Source organism: Callithrix jacchus, chromosome X (assembly GCF_049354715.1).
Source record: "Callithrix jacchus isolate 240 chromosome X, calJac240_pri, whole genome shotgun sequence".
Classification (NCBI taxonomy): domain Eukaryota; kingdom Metazoa; phylum Chordata; class Mammalia; order Primates; family Cebidae; genus Callithrix; species Callithrix jacchus.
In genome coordinates, this window is record NC_133524.1 from 94,928,938 (window position 1) to 94,954,202 (window position 25,265).

The window sequence follows — 25,265 nt, forward strand, 5'->3', positions numbered from 1 at the left end:
GCTGGCATAGTGACTAGGCCCTTTGCTCCTTCTCCAGCCTGAGAACTCTTAAGACTAGACCACTGCAACTGCAGTGGTAGAGGGCAGACAGGTTGTGGGTTGACTCTAAGATTTCCTCCTTGGAAAAATGCTGCACTGCCTCTGATTGTGGTGATCTGGCAAGGGCAGAGTGGTTGTTGTGGAGTCACAGTTTAGGTGGCCCTGCCCAGTGAGGAGAAGTGAGGACCAGGATCTGTGTAGAGACCAGTCTAGCCACTTTCTTTTACGTGGTTGCTCTGTACTGGTGGACTAGACCAGTCCCTGGTCCCCACAGACTCTTCCAAGACACTTCCCTGGGTGGGGAGGTTCCTCTGGCTCTGTTACTCCCAGCAGCACCGTCATTCTGCCTCACTTTTCCCCATTCTTCATTCATCAGATTGTTTCCTTGACTAGTCCCAGTGCATGCACCTGGATATTTTAGTTGAAGGTTCTGTATTTATTTGCCCCTCCTGTTCCTCTCTGATATGGTTTGGATCTGTGTCCTCAAACAAATTCTCATGTTCAATTGGAATCCCCAGTGTTGGAAGTGGGACCTTATGGGAGGTGATTGGATCATGAGGGCAGTTTCTTAGGGTTTGCCACCATCACCCTTTGGTGCTGTCATCAAAATAGTGAGTTCTCATGAGATCTGGTTCCTTAAAAGTTTGTGTTACCTCCCCCCTATCTGCTTCTGCCGTGTAAGATACCTTGCTCTACCTTTGCCTTCTGCCATGAGTAAAAGCTCCCTGAGGCCTCCTCAGAAACAGATGCTGCCATACTTCCTGTACAACCTGTGGGACCATGAATCACTTAAACTGCTTTTCTTTATGAATTACCCAGTCTCAGGTATTTCTTTATAGTAGTGCGAGAAGTGACTAATACACTCTCTCTGCAACAGTGGCAGACACTAGATGCTTCTATTCAGCCATCTGGCCACCCCCCAAGTTTTTCATTTTTTAGTGTTACCATTTTTAACAATATTGGTAGAGTTTTGTGACGTTCTCTTATATTCTGGTGTTTTGAGGCATTCTTTTATTAAAAATCTGAATCTATTCTGTAATGTTATTATTAATACATATCATACTGTGTGTGTATGTGTGTGTGGTTGCTTTGTCACATGCATTGTCTACTTATAGTCACTGCTTCTTTCAGTGTGTGTGTTTGTATCTTAAAGAGATAGCAGAAACAAAACACAAATATCCATAAGTATACAGAATCAAGTCCAGCAATGGCTTTTGCTAATATTTTTGAGATTTTCTTCACAGTACTGACAAAAAATAGTTACAGTTATTCTGAGATTAACTGTAGATTAATAGATCTCTGTCTAGCTCTATTTCATTACAAAAATGAGAGTAGCAGTCTATGACTAACTTCCTACTTAATATTGATTAAATCTTTCTTATATATTTCACCGAGTTTGTGTCACTAATATAGCTGAGTTGACAAAATAAAGAGATAATTTTCAAGAAAGAGTGATAATAATTATAAGCAGATGGAAAGGCAAATATTAATAACAATAATAATTGTTGTTACTATAAAAACACATATGTAGGTTTTACTAGTTGCTAGTTATTCTTCAAAGAACTCCTATTTTTTTTATCTTTATGAGAACTCAGATAGGTTGTTGGTATGTAAAAGCTGTGGAGGAACGGCGGACAAGGTTTTTTCCCTGTGTAAGGTAGGATGTGGGGTCAGAATCGAGAACTTCACATAAAGTATGATCTATGAATTACTATGTTCAACTTTAATGAAAAGTTGCACTATGAGAACTCTATTTGCCTGCAAAGAGAGATAACAAGAAACACTATTAGTCTCAGCCTTCCTCTGGGGTAAAAAATATAGTTTTATATGTTTAATTTATAATCAGGTGTCAGGTTCATATTTATACTACATGCAAGTTCTGGGAATCCCTAAACAGAGACATCAATGGAAAGTTGCCTGAAATAATAATGCCCCAAGACACCTATAAGAAGCAGTTGCACATACTATCTGATAAGGTGCGTCTTCAAGACAGGGCTTGAACTCTAATTTAAACTAACATTGAATGCAAAATGATGGTAATGATAAAGGTGATAAAATGACGATGACAATAATAATTAACGTTAAGTATATGAAGACAAGGTTAAACTAAATGGTTGGTCACTAATAATATAGGGAATGGAAGAAATTATCAATGTATTTTAAGACCCTTCTATTGATTGAGAAAAGGCAAGAGATATTAAAATTAGAATTTATTAAATCAATGATATATGTTACCTTTATAAGGATACTCATGAAATAATTAGAACGCCTGATGTGAAAAAGCTAAAGGAAAAATTTAAAATAATATTTTTAAGACATTTAAACAAATTGGACACCTCATCTCAATTATATATTCAGTAGAAATTAAAGCACAACATTTGTAACTATAAACAATTTTATGTCAAAAATTCTAAAGGAATAAGACAAATTGACTATTTTATATAAAAATATAACTTCAAAACAGAATCAATACAAACACAGACACCCTGACTAGATTTATAATCATTAAGGAAATCATATTAGTAATTAAAACTCTCTAATCAACCCACTGCCACACAAGTAAATAGACCCAGACTTTCAGCCATTAATTCTAGCAAATATTAGAAGACTACATAAATCCAAATGCTGAAAAACTTTCCAAATATTACAAAAACAGAGAATTCTTCCCAACTCATTTTTTGAGGCTACTATGTGCTTCATACTGAAACCAGATAAATACATTTTGAGGAAGGAGTTTTTGGCTAATCTCACTTCAAATATAGATGTAAAAATAAACCAAATATAAGCAGTTGCATGTAGAGTATATATTAGAAAAAAATCACAACCAATTTAGTCTATTCTATTCATGCAAGGTTGATTTAAAACACCAAAATCCATTTATATAATTAACCATATTAATGGATTAATGGAGAAAACTTATGATTACCTCATTAGATACAGAGAAAAATCATTTGACAAAATTTGTCATGTTTAATTATCAAATTGAAAGGAGGAAAACACTGCCTTATTCTCATAAAAAGTATCGATCTAAAACTCTAGTAAATATTATTCTTAACAGTATAATGTTAAAAGCTTTCAATGTATAATAAAAAAAGTGAGACAAGGATTCCTGCTATCACCACTTTCCAACAACATTATAATTAATGTTTCCAGCTAAGTCAGTAAGATGATCAATTATAAGAAAGAAAGAAAATGTTCATTTTCACAGTCAAGAGTATTGCACACATAAAAAATCCAAGAGAATTTATAAATAAATTATTAGAATTAATAAAAGTTTATAGAAAAGTCTATGAGTATAAGATCAATATTCTGAAATCACTTGCAATCCTAATTACTAGGAACAAATAAAGTGTAATATTTAAGCAGGATGTCTCTTAAAATAGTATTAAGTATTAGGTACCTAGAAATAAATTCAACAGATATGCAAGTCATTTTAAAAAGATAATTTGAAAACTCAATTGAAAGAGATTTAAAAAATCTACATGGTTGCAGAGAAACCCCATGTCCGTGGTGTGGAGGAATTAGTGTCATAAAGATGACAAGTCATTTTACATTATTCCATAAATTTAATTCAATTAAATTCAAATAAGAATCCTAACAGTGTTTTTTTTGTGCAGAAATAATAAATGTATTCTAAAATTTATATAGTGTATTAGCCAAGATTCTCCAGAGAAACAGAAAGGAATAATACACACATATACACTCAGACATGTGTAAATATATATACACACATACACACACAGATGTATCATAAGAATTGACTCACATGATTATGAAGGTGAAGAAGTTCTACTGTCATCTTTAAGCTGGAGAAAGAACTAGAAAAACCAGTCATGTAATTCAGCCCAAACTCCTGAGAACCAAGGGAGCTCATTGTGTAAGTCTCATTTGGAGTCTGAATGCCTGGAACCTGGAGCACTGATGTCTAAGGGAAGGAGAAGATGGATGTCTCAACTCAAGCATAAGCAAATTTGCTATTCCTCTACCTTTCTGTTCTCGTATGGTGTTCGATGAATTGAATGATACCGATCCCGTTGGTGAGGATCATATTTATTCAATCTACCTATTCAAACGCTAACATCTTCCAGAAACACTCTCTCAGACACATTCGGAAATAATATTCTACCAGCTCTCTGAGTGTCTCTTAGCCTAGTCAAATTAATACCTAAAATTAATCAACAGCATAGAAATACAAAGGGCCAGGAATACGTGAAACACACTGGAGGAAAAAAATGGAGGAATTTTCCTAATAGATATCAAAATATCATCAAGTTATGGTATTACTCCAGTATGATGTTGGCGCAGAGATGGACAAATACACTTATAGAACAAGAGAAAGCTCAGAAATATATGTGCATTAATAGAAACTTTATATAACAACTTTTAAATAAATTGTGCTTGGAATATGAATAGCTATATTAAAAAAGTGATAAATCCTTACATCAAATTGTACACAAAAAAATTTTAATTGATTTTAGACATAAATATAAAAAAGCTTTAGAACTTTAAAAATATAGAAATATACACATATATATTAATTTGCATAGAGAAATATATCTGTAAAGAGACACAAGAAGCTCATCTTTATAACCTTACAAAGTACATAGGTTATTTGAACAAAATTAAACAAACAGAAAAATAGAAAATGCTGAGCATAGTTGAAAAATGGTAAACAAAATTACAGAAAAACACAGACTAAGAGAAAACATTTGCAAATCATTTACCTGACAACAAATTGATATCTAAATTCCAAATACAGAAATAATTACAAATATACGAATTCACAAAAGAATAACTAAATGGTGCATAGTATATGAAACTATACTGAACTTCACTAGTATTCAGAGAAATGCAAACTAATCTGGGAATATACCATTTTGCATTTACTGAAATTGAAAAATGTAAGTCTAACCATGAAGAAATAGAACTTTGAAACCACAAATATATATACAGGCCATCTGGAAAATAATTTGGCATTACATTCTTTTTTATTTATATATATATTTTATTTTCTTTAGTTTTTAATTTTTGTAGGTACATAGTAGGTGTATATATTTATGGGGTAAATTAGGTGTTTTCATGTACACATGAATGGGAAATAATCACATCAGGGACTACAGGGTGTCTATCCTGTTAAGCATTTAGCCTTTGTTTAATCAAAAAACTCCAATTACACTCTTCGAGTTTTTTAAAAATGTACAGTCAAATTATTACTGATTACAGTCACCCTTTTGTGCAATAAAATAGTATGTCTTATTCATTCTTTCTAACTGTTGTTTTTGTACCAATTAACCATCCTCACCTCTATCTCAGCCTCCTATTACACTTCCCAACCTCTTGTAACCAATTTTCTACTCTCTATCTCCATGAGTACAATTGTTTTGATTTTTATATCTTAGAATCAAGCAAGATCATGTGATGTTTTTCTTTCTGTGCCTGGCTTATTTCACTAAACATAATGAAATACATGTGTTCCATCCATATTGTCACAAATGACTGGATCTCTTGATTTTTATGGCTGACTCCATTATGTACATGCACCACATTTCTTTATCTATTCATCTGTTGATGGATGCTTAGGTTGCTTCCAAATGTTAGCTATTCTGAACAGTGCTGCAATAAACAAAAAGTACAGATTTCTCTTCAATATACTTACTAATTTCCTTTCTTTTGGGTATAAACCCAGCAGTATGATTGCTGGATCATATGGTAGCTAAATTTTTAGATTTTTGAGGAACATCCAAACTATTCTCCATAGTGATTTTAAGAATTTGCATTCCCTCCAACAGTGCATGAGGGTTCTCTTTTTTATACAACCTTGCCAGCATTTGTCCTTGCCTGTTTTTTGTATATAAGCAATTTTAACAGTGGTAAGATGTCATAAGATGTTGTAATATCTTCAATGAAATATTGTAATTTTGACCTGAATTTCTCTGATGATTAGTGATGTTGATCATCTTTTCATATGCCTGTTTGCCATTTACATGTCTCCTTTTGAGAAATGTCTATTAAGATTTTTTTGCCCATTTTTTGATCGAACTATTAGATTTTTTTCCCTATAGAGTCATTTGAGCTTATATATTCTGGTTATTAATCCCTTGTCAGATGGGTAGTTTGCAAATATTTTCTTCCATTCTGTGGGCTGTGTCTTCACTTTGTTAATTGTTTCCTTTGCTTTGCAGAAGCTTTTTAACTTGATGTGATTTCATTTATCCATTTTTGTTATATTTGCCTGTGCTAATGTAACCAGGGCATAGGAGCAGGGCTGTGGTGGCATTCCAAAGAGTCTTACTATTCCCTGATCAGAGGTGTTTTTTTTCCAGGACCTTGGGCTCTCACTCACCCAAGAATGGGGAGGGGACCAAGGGAGCATGGTAATATTCTTCAAGTAAGGATATCCTATTCTTCATGATGTGATTATTATGATCTGCATGCCTGTATCAAAACTTCTCATGTACCCCATCAATATATACACCTGCTATGTACCAACAAAAATTAAAAACATAAAAATACTCAATATAATACTATATATTGTTTTGATTTTCATATGCATTAGTCCATTTTCACACTGCTGATAAAGACATAACCAAGACTGAGTAATTTACAAAATAAAGAGGTTTAATGGACTTACAGTTCCACATAGCTAGGAAGGCCTCATAATCATGGTAGAAGGCAAGGAGGAGCAAATCACGTCTTACATGGATGGCAGCAGGCAAAACAGTTTAGGCAGGGAAACTACCCTTTTTAAAACCATTAGATCTCTTGAGACATATTCACTATCACAAGAATAGCACAGAAAACACTTGCCCCCATCATTCAGTTACCTCCACAGGGTTCCTCCCACAACATGTAAGAATTCAAAATGAGATCTGTGTCAGAATACAGCCAATCCATATCATTCTACTTCCAGACCCTCCCAAATATCATGTCCTCACATTTCAAAATCAATCATGTTTTCCCAACAGTTCCCCAAAATCTTAACTCATTTTAGCATTAACTCAAAAGTCCACAGTTCAAAATCTCATCAGAAACAAGGCAAGTCCCTTCTGCTTAAAAGCCTGTGAAATCAGAAGAAAGTTAGTTGCTTCCTAGATACAATGGGGGTACAGGCATTGGGTAAATATAAGCATTCCAAATGAGAGAAATTGGCTGAAACAAGGGGCTATAGGCCCCAAGCAAGTCTGAAATGCAGCAGGGCAGTCAAATATTAAAGCTCTAAAATTATCTCTTTTGACTCTATGTCTTATATCCAGCTCACACTGATGCAAAGGGAGGGTTCTCATGGTCTTTGACAGCTTTGCTTCTGCGGCTTTGCAGGGTATAGTTTCCTTCCTAAATGCTTTTAAGGGCTGGCATTGACCGTCTGTGGCTTTTCCAAGCACACAATTCAAGCTGTCAGTGGACCTACCATTCTGGGGTCTGGAGGATGGTGGCCCTCTTCTCACAGCTCAACTATGCAGTGCCCCAGTAGGGACTCTGTGTGGGGGCTTTGACCCCACAATTCCTTTTCGCACTGTCCTAGCACAGGTTTTTCATGAGAGCCCTGCCCCCACAACAAACTTTGCCTGGACATCCGGACATTTCCATACATCCTCTGAAATCCAGGTGAAGGTTCCCAAACCTCAATTCTTGAGGTTGTACCTTGGCCCCTTTTACTCATGGCTGGAGTGGCTGAGATGCAAGACATCAAGTCTTTAGACTGCACACAGTATGGGGACAGTGAACCTGGCCCACAAAAATATTTTCTTCTCCTAACTTCCAGGTGTGTGGGAGGAGGAGCTGCTGTGAAGAACTCTGACATGCCCTGGAGACATTTTCCCCATTGTCTTGGTGATTAAGATTCCTCTCCTTGTTACTTATGCCAGTTTCTCCAGTTGGCTTAGATTTCTCCTCAGAAAATGGGATTTTGTTTTCTATCACATTGCGAGGATGCACATTTCCTGAACTTTTCTGCTCTGCTTCCATTATAAAATTGAATGCCTTTAACAGCACCCAAGTCATCTATTGGATGCTTTGCTGCTTAGAAATTTCTTCTACCAGATACCCTAAATCATCTCTCTCAAATTCAAACTTCCACAAATCTCTAGGGAAGGGGCAAAATTCTGCCAGTCTTTTTGATAAAACATAGCAAGAGTCACCTTTGCTCCAGTTCCCAACAAGTATTTTACTTCCATCTGAGACTACCTCAGCCTGAACTTTATTGTTCACATCATTATCAGCATTTTTGTCAAAGCCATTCAACAAGTCTATAGGAAGTTCCAAACTTTCTCACATTTTCCTGTGTTCTTCTGAGCGCTTCAGGCTGTTCAAACTTTTTCGTGTTATCCAGTTCCAATGTCGTTTCCACATTTCCAAATATCTTTTTAGCAAGGCCCCACTCCTGGTACCAATTTGCTGTATTAGTTCATTTCCATGCTGCTGATAAAGATATATTAAAGACTAGCAATTTACAAAAGAAAGAAGTTTAATGGGTTTACAGTTACAAATGGCTGGGGATGCTTCATGATCATGGTGGAAGGCAAGGAGGAGCAAGTGACATCTTACGTGGATGTTGGCAGACAAAAAGAGTTTGCGCAAGGAAACTCCCCTTTTTAAAACCATCAGATCTCATGAGACTTATTCACTATCATGAGAACAGCATGGGAAAGAACTGCCCCCATGATTCGATTACCTCTCATCAGGTCCCTCCCACATCATGAAAATTTCTTTTATTTATTTATTTGTGTGTGTGTGTGTGTGTGTGTGTGTGTGTGTGTGTATGTTTGGCTTCTCAGCTATAGTTAGTGTTAGTGTATTTTATGTTTGGCCCAAGACAATTCTTCTTCCAGTATGGCCCAGGGAAGCCAAAAGATTGGATACCCTTCTAGAACTATACATCTCAACATAAATGGATCTTAAAAGCAAAATCTTGAACCAAAAAGAAAAAAATCAAGTTACAGAATAATGCTATATTTGTTTATGAATATATATATATACACACACAATCAACTTACAGAATAATGCTGTATTTGTTTATGAATAGATATAATGCTATATATATAATTTATATATAATAATATATATACTATAATCTTTCTACATAATATATATATGAAAATTATGAAAATATAACTGGAAGTGAAAAACACCAAATTAAAGATAGTAATTCCTTCTGCAGAGTGGGGTGTGGGGAGTGGAAGAATGAGACTGGGGAGTGATACACAGGGGATTTCATCATATCTGTAATTTTTTTTATTATACTTTAAATTCTGGGATACAAGTGCAGAATGTGCAGGTTTGTTACCTAGGTATACACATGTCATGGTGGTTTGCTGCACCCATCAACCTGTCATTTACATTAGGTATTTCTCCTAATGCTATCCATCCCCTAGCCCCCCACTACCTGATAGGCCCTGGTGTGTGATGTTCCCCTCTCTGTGTCCATGTGTTCTCCTTGTTCAATGCCCACTTATGAGTGAGAACCGGCAGTGTTTGTTTTTCTCTTCTTGTGTTAGTTTGCTGAGAATGATGGTTTCCAACTTCATTCATGTCCCTGCAAAGGACATGAACTCATCCTTTTTATGGCTGCATAGTATTCCATGATGTATGTGTGCCACATTTTCTATATCCAGTCTATCATTGATGGGCATTTGGATTATTTCCAAGTCTTTGCTATTGTGAACAGTACCGCCATAAGCATACATGTGCATGTGTCTTTATCATAGAATGATTTATAATCCTTTGGGTATATATCCAGTAATGGGATTGCTGGGTCAAATGGTATTTCTGGTTCCAAATCCTTGATTAATTGCCACACTGTCTTCCACTATGGTTAAATTAGTTTACACTCCCACAAACAGTGTAAAAGCTTTCCTATTTCTCCACATCCTCTGCAGCATCTGTTGTTTCCTGACTTTTTAATAATCACCATTCTAACTGGCATAAGATGGTATCTGATTGTTATTTGGATTTGCATTTCTTTAATGACCAGATCACATGAAATTTCAAGATGAGATTTGGGTGGGGACACAGCCAAAGTGTACCAGCATATGTAGTATATGGTGTCAAGTTAAAATTTGAGATATGAATCTTGGGGAGATGCAAACAGTCAGTCCATAACACTATGACACTCATAGAAACTAAGTAATAATATAAATAAAAGTCAGCATTGTTATTTTTGTGGAGTGAGAAGAGGAAAATCTGATTTTGAGTGCATACAGAAGTCTTCACTTTGTTCATTTTACTTATTTCTTAAGCTGAATTGGGGTTTGTGTGGTTTGGCTGTGTTCCCACCCAAATCTCATCTTGTAGTAATCCCCATGTCCCCTGCCAGCATGTAAGACATCCCTTTGCTCTTTCTACATCTTCCACCATGATTGTGAGGCCTCCTCACTATGTGGAACTGTGAATTCATTAAACCTCTTTGCTTTGTATATTATCCAGTCTTGGGTATGTCTTTATTAGCAGCATAATCATGAGCTAATACAGGGATATATATGTATGCTTTTTTAAAAATTAGGCTTTAATTTTTTTCCTTATAAAGTTGATAATATATAAATTACTTCTCAATAAATGTTAAAAAAATTAAAAATTTTCTAAAACAGAGCAAGGTCTTTGAACACAGCACATTTTTCTTGCTTCATGGACTCAGTAAATAGACTGAGAAGAAGAAAGGGACTTTGATTGCTCTACCTCTCTGCTTGTTTAAGTTGACACAAATGAAAATCTCTGGTGTTCATCATTTAATTTTGTCAGAAGATATTCTCTTTGGTTTCATTGCATCTGATGTTATGATGGTTTTTTTTATGTTGAGTTTAATTATTTGTAACAAAAAGCAAACAGATACTTTCTCAAAGTCTATGTTTTAAAGATTTATAAAATTTGTCTTTAAATAATTAACAGTATGTTTAAAAAAGATAAAAATCCATGATTCTCTGATCAAATATTTTGAACATTCTTTAATAAAAATCTGACCCCAAATTATTTGCTCTTAGCTAAATCAGAAAGATTTCTAAAATATTAATAAGCTAGAAAGTTATCTTTCTATTTAATAGGATAGAATGGTTCTAAATATGCTATAGGCTTATCTGTTCTTTTTATATTGTAATGTCCAGCAAATAAAAATATGATCCAAACTCATCCTTTATCATCTTTCAGTTATTTACCCTGTCTGCTAAAGTATAGGAAAGCCTTCATTAAGTATGCATGATTCATATGAGACTACGTATTGTGTATACAATGGATCTGTATAAAAAATTTTAATGTTTATTTATGAAATACTATTTTGGCTAAAAGGTGCCAATCAATTAACTTCACTAAAATCTGATGTCTCTTAAAGTTCCAACTAACATATTTTAATTAAAGAGACTGGATGAACATTCAACACTGTGTTTAAAAGGCATCATGAACACTATACTAATAATAAGACAAAACAAATTTTTGCATGCAGTATGATTTTTATCAGCCTGAGTGTTTAATGAGGTTGTAAGAATGAATTGCTAAGAACAATCTCAGCAGAAATACAACCATGTTACCCTGGCTCTCTATGTATAGTAGACATCCAGAATTTATACAGAAGATTATTCTCCAAACAAAGGGCATTCTAGATAAATAAGTGTCTTAGTCAGTCTGGGTTGTTATGACAGAATGCCATGGACTGGGGGTCTTAAAGAACAAACATTTATTTCTTACAGTTCCAGAGGCTGGGAGTCCAATGTCAAAGCACCAGCAGATAGAGTGTTTGGTGAGGGCCTGCTTCTTTGAATATAGATGTCTATCTTCTCTCTGTATCTTCGTGTGACCGAAAGAGGGCTAGAGAGCACTCTATGGTCTCTTTTATGATTACTACTCCCATTCATGAGGGATCCACCTTCCAAAGACTCTGCCTCTTAATACCATCACATTGGGGGTCAAAATTTGAGATATGAATCTTGGGGAGATGCAAACATCCAGTCCATAACACTATGGCACTCATAGAAACTAAGTTAGGTAGTAACTTTTAGGTAGAAACTCTCTCACAATACTATATAGCTATAGTAAATAAAGTTACCCACTGACCTAAAAGACTGAATATATCATTCAAAGTTGAGCACACTTAGAGAGTAAGCTTAGTCATATGGCCAGGTCTTTTTTGTTGCCACCTAATATAAGTTGCTGCAGTAAAACAAAAATATTTTGTTTAAAACTTCGTAATTGCATTTGGCAAGATGCCCTGTCCTCTTGTCTGTGAGAACTAATCAGAATTCACAGTGACTGTTAAACAGAAACAAATTGAAAGTGTAAGCTTACCATTGAAAAGAAGACATAAGAATACTGCATTATTGCCAGGGATGAGAAGTAGAATTGGTATAAATACACACAAACTCAAACCAACACACACGCACACACGCACAAACACACACACACAGGGAGAGAGAGAAAGAGAGAGAGAGAGAGAGAGAAACAGTTGGATTCCAAACATCCATTACACAATGTTATTTAAAATAATGTCTTTGCTTCCACAGTTTTGTAAATGAAACTAAACTAGAAATAGAAATTAAACTAAAGAAATAGACACACTGCATTTTATGTCTTTCTTGTTCAAATATCGTTTCCAATAAATTGTCAATAAATTTGAATATACAATTTTGAATCGCTCAGTTAATGCTCTTTACATTCCCCCAATCCTGTGCCCTGCAACCACTTCATAGTTACTTGTATTTATTTATATTTTAGGGTTATGGAGTACACAATATTTTAGGGTTATGGAGTACACATTAACAATGAAGCCTCTTTTCAAGTAAAGAAGTGGGTAGTGTGTATCTCTCTGATCACAGTCACAGTCCTGTCTTGGTGGGTAGTTGGATAAAATAGGGGCCAGGACAGTAATCTGCAGATCTGCGTAGGAAGTATTTACCAGGCTAAAAGCCAAGCAATGCCATATCTAGATTATCAACTAACTCTCTGGGGGCATACTAAAGGAAAGCTACTTTCTTGATTGGGGCGGCAAGAATGGAAGAAGCCACTGATATTAGTCCTTTGGAGAAAGGAGTTAAGAAGAATCTCAGTTTAGGGAAAGGGTACTCCCAATCTTAGTCAATCAAAAAGCAACTAATAAAGGTATTTTAGAATTTAAGAAAGGTCTTATAGTTTCTATACTGTTGCCATTATAAGAAACTCAAATATCATGAGAGAGTAAACAGACTTTTACAAAGGAAGCAAGTTAATGTTTAACATATTTAAACATGTTGCTTAAAACAGCCTCTCTAAGGGTTGTGAATATGTCTCTCCACTCCCCACATTATTTGCACAAACAATGATGGAACGAATTGTGTTAGGTCACAGTTTAGTATTAATTTCAACTGAGTGTCACTTGTTCCCAACTTGAAACACCCTGTTGGATAGAACCATTTTCCAAAAAGAAAGTAAGATTAATTCATTGTTTGTGTTTTTTAATTAGCTAATTATTTTGTATGAGTTTTTTTTTTCAACTATATCCTAAATATGTCTTAGGGTTCTGTAAGGTTCATTGCAACAAACAGAATAGGTTAGAATTGGTCGTTTGGCCTATTCCTTCTGATTTCTTTTCTTTGTATTTTATTTATTTATTTTTTTGAGACAGAGTTTTGATCTTGTTGCCCAGGGTAAATGTACAATGGTGCATTTTGGGCTCACTGAAGTCTCTGCCTCCTGGGTTCAAGCAATTCTCCTGCCTCAGCCTCCCGAGGAGCTGGGATTAGAGATGCCTGCCAATGCGCCAGGTTAATTTTTTTGTATTTTTAGTAGAGACGAGGTTTCACCATGTTGGTCAGGCTGGTCTCAAACTCCTGGCCTCAGATGATCCACCCACCTTGGCTTCCCAAAATGCTGGGATTACAAGCATGAGCCACCACGCCCAGCCCTCCTTCTGATTTTGTAACAAGCATTTCCTGAATGCATACTACAATACAGTACTGCCATTTTTTGGCTCCTGAACTATCCAATCATTTTATTTGATTTATCATGCATCATGTTTCAGGCAACCTGTTTAAATCAACCATTTATCACTCCTGCCCGGCTGTCAAGCCCTGAATGAAGAAGACTTTTATTTAAAAAACTTTGTTTTGTTCACAGAGTATTTTTTATAAATGCTGGAACACCAACAGTAGCTCATGGCATATAAAGCTCACGTGGCTTAAGGTAGATGGTAAATATACTTTTTACAGATACATTGAAAGAAAAGACCAAAATTGGATTTTGATGCTGTTTAAAAACTTTATAACACACTAGATATTTTGAAAAGTGTATCATTAATAAAAAATAATATGTTGAAATTATATGTCTAGATATCAACATGCATTTCAAGCTTTCTTTATATGTATTCATAAGACATCATGCTATTGTTATTTGTTATTGTTATTTGTTATATTGTTTCTTAGTGGTATGTTATTATATACTTATGACTACTATTAACAGTTATATAAATACTGAAGAATTTTTTTCATACATTAAAATCTAATTTTTTAATAACAGTTTCACTGAAGTATTATTCACATGCCATAAAGTTAACTAATGATTTTTTTTTACTATAGTCATTGAGTGGCAAAGCCTTCACTATTATCTAATTCCAGAAGACTTCCAACACACAAAAAGGAAACCTCCAACTCACTACCACTTACTTACTCTTTCTTCCATAGCCCGACCTTAGGGAACTACTAATCTACCATTCTTCATTCTGTACATTTTGTTTAAATGAAATTGTACACTATGTGGCCGTTTGTGTGTCTGGTTTCATTCACTTAGCATAAGGTTTTCAGGGTATATTTATATTGTAAATGGTATGAGTATCTCATTTTTTATTGTCAAATAACATTCCATTTGTCTATCCATTCATCAGTGGCTGAACATAGGAGCTGTTTCCATATTTTGACTACTATGAGCAATGCTGCTATAAACATTCATGTCCAAGTTTTTGTGTGAACATATGTTTATAATTATCCTGGGTATATATCTAGGAGTGGAATTTCTGGGTCATATGGTTATTCTATGTTAAACTTTTTGAGAGACTACCAAACTATTTTCCAAAGTGATCGTATCATTTTCCTGAGACATTTAATTTTAAAAGTTGGACAATCATCAGAATTATTATGTTCAGTGTATAATACTTAATATCTCACAAACACTAGTATTTGAGGAATATATAATAGTTTAGAAAATCTAGCTAAGTCTCCCTATTTTGTTTTCAACTCAGTGTGTATTTGGTTATCCCCTGGGTATGTCCAGGGTTTTGTAAGGTATGAAGGTAAGAATTGGAATACATAGTCATAGCCTATATTACATAGTCATGTCTGTAGTACCTATTCATTTATTTGAAATAAATGTTTATTTTCAAATGGAAATTGTCTTTGTAGAGGACATTTTATGTTCATGAAATAGCAAAATAAAAGTGTTTGTTAATCTTTTTTGTTTAGTAAGAGAATTAGATTGATTTCTTTGTGGCCGGAAGTAAAGACAGAATAGGGATTTTAAGGTCTAATTTAGACTTCTAATAATTTATTTAATTTAATATTTTAAATTACTTCTCTGCATTTGAGTGCTATAATTGTTAGAGGTACTGTATTAGAGGTACTGGATAACTGTTAATTAATCCCACCAAATACTGATAAGGCCTCAAAACAACAGACTTACATAACTCTTATGATATGTAATATAATGTGACCAAAATAATTTTACTATTTCTTCCTGTGTTTTAAAAATCTGGTTAACTCTCCTATAAAGAAATTCAATTTAATATTTGGCTTTCACCTTTTCTGAGACTCTTGTAAGATCAGTGGTCAAGGCATTGTTGAAACAATAAGCCTAAGATTCTTCAAACACTTGCATACATTCCGTTTTTCCCACTAAGTTGCACTGAATAGGAGTCTCATCATCCTTTTTAATGCATATGTTGTACTATCTGGGAAACTGAATACCTCCTCAAACAGATCTGATATCTTGCTTATGAAATAGCAAAATGTCAGAGACTGAGGTGATTAAATGACTAGAAGCAGAAAAAAATAAGTTATTTTGTCCTTTCTTGTGACTTGAAACTCTGATTATACCCATTTTAATACTTACCTACTTTAGGAAAATTCAAAATTAGAGAGAAGTGTTGGAGTGGGTGAAGATGAAAAAATCATGACAGAGACAAAAACAGAGGACTAATAATGGAGTGATTGGTTCACATTTATTTTCCAGAGTGTATAGGCAAGAAACAGGAACATCAAGGAAGAGAAACACAATAACATCATTGAACAGAGTACTGTCCCATTCTTCAGACTCTTCCACACAATCCTCCATAAAGCATTGATCAATTTACTAAAGACCTTCTTTGAGTGGAAGATTTACCTAAATGCTAGTCCAGATACTAGCTAGTTCCTGGTGTGATGCAATCTTGGGGTGTTCAAATAAGTCAGTAAATATGAAGGGCTTGCTATGCTAATAAGACCACAGTACTATATAATTGAGTCATAGGTGACTGGTGTGTTCTAATATCTTCCAGAAATCCTTTGGTACTAGTTTTATACAGCTACAAACCAAATCATCACAAACTCAATGGCGTTGCAAACAATACATATTTATTATCTCACAGTGTCTGTAGATTAGAAGCATGGGCACAGCTTACCTGGGTTTTCTGCTTCAGAGTCTCACCAGTTGGCAAAGTAGATGTCAAACTAGGCTATAGTCTCATTAGGGAAAGATCTGCTTCCAGACACACTCAGGTTGTCACAGAATTTATATTCTTGCTGCTTCAAGACCAAGGGTTTGTTTCTTGCTAGAGGCCTTCCTCAGTTAATAAAGACCACCTACAGTTCGTTGCCACATGAGCTTCTCCAACATGACCACTTATTTTACGAAACCTACTCCTTCAAAGCCAGCGAGGGAGAGAGAACAAATCAGCTAGCAAGTTGAAGTCTTATATAATGTAACTTGCTAATGGAAGCAACATTTCATCACCCTCGCCATATTCAATTTCTTAGAGGCAAGTCACAGATCTCATCAAGATACAAGGAAAGCAGATTACAAAAATATGTGAACCCTGAGATAGAAATCATCGGGTGTACATTTTAGAATCTGTCCATGCACCTTACATATTACTGCAGGTTCAACTCAGTAGCACTAGTGCCAACCATGTCATTTTCTGGTTTAGAATAAGTCATCGGGGAAGCAATTTCTCATTTACATTTTTTTATTTAATAGAGTATCTGGGAGATATGTCAAGGAAACAGACAAACCTAGCCAACTCAGGATTGGAGAGAGACAGAATGAACATTTAGAAAATCAGGGAGACCAAACCTCACCTCTATCAATTTGTGGAAAGGCTGCAGGGACTGCCTAATGTGGTAATGCTTGATAATGATGGCCTTGTTGTCAATTATAACTAGGCCTAGACCGTTTTTGTTAATACCTGAAGGAAAACTGGCAATGTGAAACCTACACAGTGAATAAAGGAGCACAGAGTTGTACTTCTGTGTCTCTGGTTGAAAGGCTTGCATATTTTCTCAAACTATAAGAAAATCCAAATGAACTGGAAAATATTTGATTTTTCGAATTTAAGAGAGATAAAGGAAAAACTAAGTCAGAGAATTCTTTTGGATTTTCCTTCATGATTCACATAGATTGCAGGTGTGAGAAGCCCAATTTATTTTCTTCTCACTTGCATACATGCTAAGTCCATTTTCACCTAGCCTTGTCCATCTTCACCAATTTGTCATATTTTGACTCAGTTTGGTTATACAGTGAAATGTGCAGGGGTTTGGTAATACATGGATCCAATTTATGGGTCCAGATTACTCATTAAACCCCCCTAAACCTCCATTTATGAAGAAGTTTGATAACAGGTCAAGTCTCAAGATTTCTTTCACTATACAGATGGCAGACTGATTCTAACAGTGAAAAGGGAGTAAAAAAAATTATTTATTAACTCTTTAAGGGTACTTTTAATATTCATTTTGTAAATGATTACTACTCACTGACAGAATCAGATCCCTGGTGTTATTTTCTAACAACTTCTCAGGAGACTGCCGAGATAATTGAGCTGGAAGAAATAGTAATAAAAACCTACAAAATTGGCATGGTTATCAATGTTGCTATCACTAGTACCAAAAAATGTGACCTAAATACAATGCCTGCTAAATAGATGTTCAAACATTCATGGGCATGACTGTCATGTTGCAGAACTCTAGAAGGCCATATTCAGCTTTTGCATTTGTTTGAGGGATTGCAGTTCACCTAGATAACAATTATTTATGAATTGTTTCCTTTGAAGTTGTGCAATTTGGCAGCCCTTGTCATGGGATATAATAAGAAATATTATAAAAATCACCTTCAGTATCATTTGTTGGCCTAGAGTGGTTGCTTGATAGCGTTTTACATCTATAGCCAATAATCTTGAAGGCAGACAATGAGAGCAAGCTCATGAAATTTGTAAATTATGTCAATTACATGAGTGTGTACTGATACTGTAGCTATTGCTCTTCCTCTGCCCTAGAATGCTATACTGGTACAGGGCATGGGATGCTGGGAAAATGCCACTAATTTTCTAGCAATGGAGATTTTATTAATGTTGATGTTTCACTTTTATTTATTTATATACTCATTTGAGAAAGAGTCTTCTTCTGTCTCTCAGGCTGGAGTCTACTGGTGCAACTTTGACTCACTGCGGTCTCCCCATTCTGGGTTCAAACAATTACTGTGCCTCAAGTCTCCCAAGTAGCTGGGATTACAGCCATGGGCCACCACGCCTAGCTAATTTGTTGTGTATGTGTTTATTTTTAGTAGAGACAAGATTTTGTCATGTTGTCCAGGCTGGTGTTTCCTAGCCTCAAGTGATCTACCTGCTTTGGCCTCCCAAAATGCTGGTATTACAGGCACAAGTCACTGGGCCTGGCTGATATTTCACTTCTTTCAAAGGCATTATTGACATTTCTCTTTTGCTGGTTTAATTTGCTACCAAGATCCCGGAAATCCCACACAGGGAGGGTTTGCCCCAGTAAAATACATCTGGAGGAGTCTTGTTAAATCAGTTTGCCTAAAAATGCAGACTTTTCTTTCTTTCTTTTTTTTTTTTTTTTACAATTTTAGTTTCCAAAACTGATATTTTTCATATGCGAGGGAGATAGACATAGCTTTCACACAACTTTCTACACAAATTGGACACAGTGTAAGAAGAATGAACTGCCCTTTTGCTGTGACTGCTTACTTCAGAATGTCTTTGATAAGGAAGGTGCTAAGCTTATCTACAAATGTACAAAATAGTAGAGGAAAGATTGAAGGGAAGATTTTATTAAAAGTAATGAGAATGTAGCTCTGAATTGAAGTTTCATAGCTTTTGATTATTTAATTCTTTATTTGATAGACTTAGCATCCAATTACTGCATTAATGTAAGAAAAATGTAGCTAACACTGATTCATTGTATCCCTCTCCCCAAAATATGCACAGACACACACACATACACACACAATCTCTCTCTCTCTCTCTCTCTCTCTCTCTCTCTCTCTCTCTCTCTCTCTCTCTCTCTCTCTCTCTCATACAGCACTAATTAGATGTTTTACCAGACTCATTCTTATCAACAAGTTTCATGCCTCAACTATTTGGTCAACAACTACTTAAGGATTAGGATAATTTTAAAGTCTGAAGGGAAATTGTAGGTTGTTTAATCTATGTCTTTCATGTATAGATGAAGAAATATGCTCAATGAGTATATGTAATTTGTCCAAAACTGCACATCTTTGAGCACATTGGCAAGGTGGATTAAATCCTTTTGCCCTCTCCTGAGTAACAGAAGGAGACTCTGTTTCAAAAACAAAACAAAACTAAACAGAGTCTTGCTCTGTTGCTTTGTGACTCAAGGTGGAGTGCAGTGGTGCAAATTCGGCTCACTGCAACATTTGCATCCCAGCTTCAAGCAATTCTTGTGCTTCAGCCTCCATAGCCAGCTACTTTTTATATTTTTAGGAGATGCAGGGTTTCGGCATGTTGGCCAAGCTGGTCTCAGAACTTCTGGCCTCAAGCAATCCATCCGCTTTGGCCTCCCAAAGTGCTGGCATTACAGAATCCTTTTTCTCTTGGCTCTTAATTTAATGCAGCACACCACTGTACCCGTAAGTAAGCAGCCTAGTCCTGTGGCTACTTTATACGGCAATAATGTATAACTTAAATGTAGTTTATGAACAAAAGTCCTGTATATATGTTCTTACACATTTTTGACTCTGATTTTTTATTTGTTTCATCTTTAGTAAGTTGCTCTGCACTAATTCCCATGGACATCTAATACTCTTACAGATAAAACCACAATAGATAACAGATGTAGTGCTTATTTTATGTTTCATACTATCCCAAGTATTTTACATAGATGAAACCATTTAATCCTCATAAGTTTGTGAGGCATGGGATACTATTATTCTCCTTTTACAACTGAGAGTATTGAGACACAAAAACTTTAAGTCACTTACTCAGGGTCATACAGTAACTGCACGGTATCCTGGTATGTTAACTCAAACTCTCTAACTTCCTAGTCCATACTCAATAAAGGCAGATATCAAGTACATTTCTATAAATCAAATCATTCTACAATTTATTTTCATCAGCAGTGTAATTGCAATAAATAATCTGGTATCCAAACACATGAGGAAAATTAGACCTAACTGTTGAAAACAATTAAAAACCATATTTAAAGAACATTTGATGAAAATATCAAATAAGTCTTAAAGTGCAAATGCTATGACAAAATTACGATATTTACTTATAATTTTTTAGAGCAAATTTATTTATTTATTTTTTAAATTTTTTATTTGATTATAGGTTTTGGGGTACATGAGCAGAGCATGCGAGACAGTTGCGTAGGTACACACATGGCAGTGTGCTTTGCTTTTCTTCTCCCCTTCACCCACATTTGGCATTTCTCCCCAGGCTATCCCTCCCCACCTCCCCCTCCCACTGGCCCTCCCCTTTTCCCCCCAATAGACCCCAGTGTTTAGTACTCCCCTTTCTGTGTCCATGTGTTCTCATTTTTCATCACCCACCTATGAGTGAGAATATGCAGTGTTTCATTTTCTGTTCTTGTGTCAGTTTGCTGAGGATGATGTTCTCCAGATTCATCCATGTCCCTACAAATGACACGAACTCATCATTTCTGATTGCTGCATAATATTCCATGGTGTATATGTGCCACATTTTTCCAATCCAGTCTATTATCAATGGGCATTTGGGTTGATTCCAGGTCTTTGCTATTGTAAACAGTGCTGCAATGAACATTCGTGTACATGTGTCCTTATAGTAGAATGATTTATAGTCTTTTGGATATATACCCAGTAATGGGATTGCTGGGTCAAATGGAATTTCTATTTCTAAGGCCTTGAGGAATCGCCACACTGTCTTCCACAATGGTTGAACTAATTTACACTCCCACCAACAGTGTAAAAGTGTTCCTTTTTCTCCACATCCTCTCCAGCATCTGTTGTCTCCAGATTTTTTAATGATCGCCATTCTAACTGGCGTGAGATGGTATCTCAATGTGGTTTTGATTTGCATCTCTCTGATGACCAGTGACGATGAGCATTTTTTCATATGATTGTTGGCCTCATATATGTCTTCTTTCGTAAAGTATCTGTTCATATCCTTTGCCCACTTTTGAATGGGCTTGTTTGTTTTTTTCCTGTATATCTGCTTGAGTTCTTTGTAAATTCTGGATATCAGCCCTTTGTCAGATGGGTAGACTGCGAAAATTTTTTCCCATTCTGTTGGTTGCCGATCCACTCTAGTGACTGTTTCTTTTGCCGTGCAGAAGCTGTGGAGTTTCATTAGGTCCCATTTGTCTATTTTGGCTTTTGTTGCCAATGCTTTTGGTGTTTTGTTCATGAAGTCCTTGCCTACTCCTATGTCCTGGATAGTTTTGCCTAGATTTCCTTCTAGGGTTTTTATGGTGCCAGGTCTTATGTTTAAGTCTTTAATCCATCTGGAGTTAATTTTAGTGTAAGGTGTCAGGAAGGGGTCCAGTTTCTGCTTTCTGCACATGGCTAGCCAGTTTTCCCAACACCATTTGTTAAACATGGAATCCTTGCCCCATTGCTTGTTTTTGTCAGGTTTATCAAAGATTGTATAGTTGTATGTATGTTGTGTTGCCTCCGGTGCCTCTGTTTTGTTCCATTGGTCTATATCTCTGTTTTGGTACCAGTACCATGCTGTTTTGATAGAGCAAATTTATTTTAAGAGACAACAATACCTGTTAGTTGCCTTGTTTTAGGCAATAGACATGTCCCTAAGATGACTAAATTGTATACATGTACAATTTGATGCTGCATATAAATTAATTATTAAGAAAATCATTCAGTGTAATTGGTCATGATTATTTAAATAAAACTTTTGTAAGTTCGTTTTAAAATAAATCGTTATCTTCCAATACAGCTGTGTTGTAAATTTTTATCTTAAGTAATTTGTCATCTATACAATTTTTAAAATTTAAATTAGATTCCATTTTGTATCTTGATAACACACACAAAAAAATCTCACAATTCCTTCACCTGTAACATTTACAAAACATACTATGTGAACATTGACCCAAAATGTAAACAATGCAGATATAAAGAAAGTAAAAGACTGCTTAATTCTTCCTAGTCCTAATCTCCAAAGGTTAATGTGCTTAAAATGTCTTGCACATTCTTCCAGATTAAATACACACACATATACAGACATACAAACATCCCTGTTTAAATGCACATAATGCAATTTCTTTTTATTTATGGTAAAAGTGCTATACTCTATTGCACTTTAGAGATTACAATAAGCTTTGTTGTTTTTTATTAGTATCTTTTCTCATCTGCACATACAGATTTGGTTTACTATTTTAATGGTTATATATTATTGCATGTTCTCCATTACTTTTATAAAAAGATACACAAACTCCCAAAGTATCTATAAACACTATAACATTATGATAATGTTATTTATCATGAACAGTTTTAAGGTTTATATCTATCTCTATATAGGTAGATATCTGTGTGTATACACAGTTTTCTACTATTATAAACAATGTTGCAAAGAAAATCAATGCTCATATATCTTTACATATTTTGGCTAAATACAGAAAGTAAATCTATAGCAGTGGAATTTTTGTATCAAACAGTATGTGAATTTAATATTTTGATAGGTATAACTAAACTCCCCCATAAAGAATTCAACCAATTTCGCTTTGCATCAACTATAATTGAGAGTGCTTTGCTTTCTTAACTCTCAACAATACGGGGTTTTTGTTTATTTTAGTTTTAGCCTTTCAGATAATTCAAAATTATGTCTGATGTGGATATGAATTTTTTTAATTAAGAGGGATTTTAAAACACAAAATTCCTTTCGTTTCTTCTTTTTTTAATCAAGAGAACTGATCACACTCTTTGCCCATTTAAAAATATTAAATTGTTTGCCTTTTTCTTTTTCTGATGTAGTTCTTTTTAAATTGTAAAATTATCTACCTGTTTGCTGAAAATGTGTCATTTTCTTGCTGTGTTTTCATTTGTCGTTTTATTCTATTTACGTTATCTTATTCTATGCACTATTTTAAAATTGTTATAAGATAAAATTGATTATCAATGTTTAGTTCTCCTTGTAAATTTATAGTTTATTATTGACATCTTATGTCTAACAGGTTTTACTTGGTCTAAAATGGCAGATGTGGCCCACTATCAGTAGAATTCTTTCCTCTACAGTTTAATTCAGTCAATTGAAGAGAACATCAAAGTTTCTGCTTCACCTGTTCCACTTCATCTTCTGGACCTCTGAAACAATGCCCAGCTGAGCCATATTGAAGCCTGAGGCAGAGGGAAAAATCAGCAATGCTGATTCTATCTTCACTTAAAATCTTAGTATTTTGTGCATTAAGGATTTTTGCATTAATTTATTTTTATTTTTATTTTTTTGAAACAGAGTCTTGCCTTGCTGCCCAGGCTAGAGCATATTGGTGTGATCTCAGCTCATTGCAACCTCAGCCTCCCATGTTCAAATGATTCTCCTGCCTCAGCCTCCCGAGTAGCTGGGATTAAAGGCAACTGTCACCACCCAAAATTTAAAGGGGCACGATGCCCAGCTAATTTTTGTATTTTTAGTGGAGATGGGGTTTCACCATGTTGGCCAAACTGGTCTGCAACTCCTGACCTTGTCATCCACCCACCTCAGCCTCCCAAAGGGCTGGGATTACAGGAGTTAACCACTGTGCCTGGCCATTAATTTTTATTTTTAGAAAATATTGCGTTAGTTTTTTCTTGGTTGGTGAAGTTTTTGGTGCCCCTTTAAATTTTGGGCCCAAGGTGAGTGCCCCACCTTACTTCAAGCCCTCTTCTAATTACATAAGTTCTTGGATCCCTTTTGAACCTCTTTTTTTATCTGCACTCACTTCCCTAATGATCTCATACCTTGGCTCGAAGTACTGTCTATACACTGATGACTCCTAACTTAATATCTTCAATCTAGACTTCATTCTTGAACTACAGACTCATCTTTCCAATTGCATAGTCTACAACTTCTCCATATGGATGTCTAAAAGATACCTTAAATCTAATGAGTGAAAGGCCAGACTCTTGAATTTTGCACCTATCTGCTCCTCCTCCACACTTTTCTGTTTCTTTAAATGGCGCCACTAACTACATATTTGCTTCAACCAAAAACTTAACCACTACCCTTGTCTTTTCTTTTTTCTTTATCTCTCGCTCAGTTAAGTCTGTGAATATCCAATCTGTTCTACCACTGAAATACATTCTGAGTCCATCCACTAGTCTTCATTTCTACCACCATTGTCCTGGTCCAAGTTCTCATATTTTCTGGCCTGGATTATTGCCATAGCTGCTGCTTCGACCTTTGTTCCTTCCACCATGCCCTTCTCTACAAAACAACCAGAATTATTTCAAAACATGAGTGAGATCATGATATTTCTCTACTCAAAACCCTGCAATAACTTTCAATCTTATTCACTGTAAGATGCCCTTACAATGGCCTCCATAAATCTGTATAATCAGTGCACCCTCATCACTGATTTCATTAGTTCGTCTTCTGCTCTTTCTCTTCCACTCATTCTGTCACATTTGTTTCATTTCTCATCTATGTAAATACCAAGCATCCTTCCTCCTTTGGGAACTTTGTGTTGCTGTTCTTTGTCTGGAAAGTAATGTGCCCCTAATATCTGCATGATTTATGGTCTTCATTTCTGTCATATCTAGTCTCAAATACCATCTTAACAGAAAGACTATCAATGTCCCCATCCTTG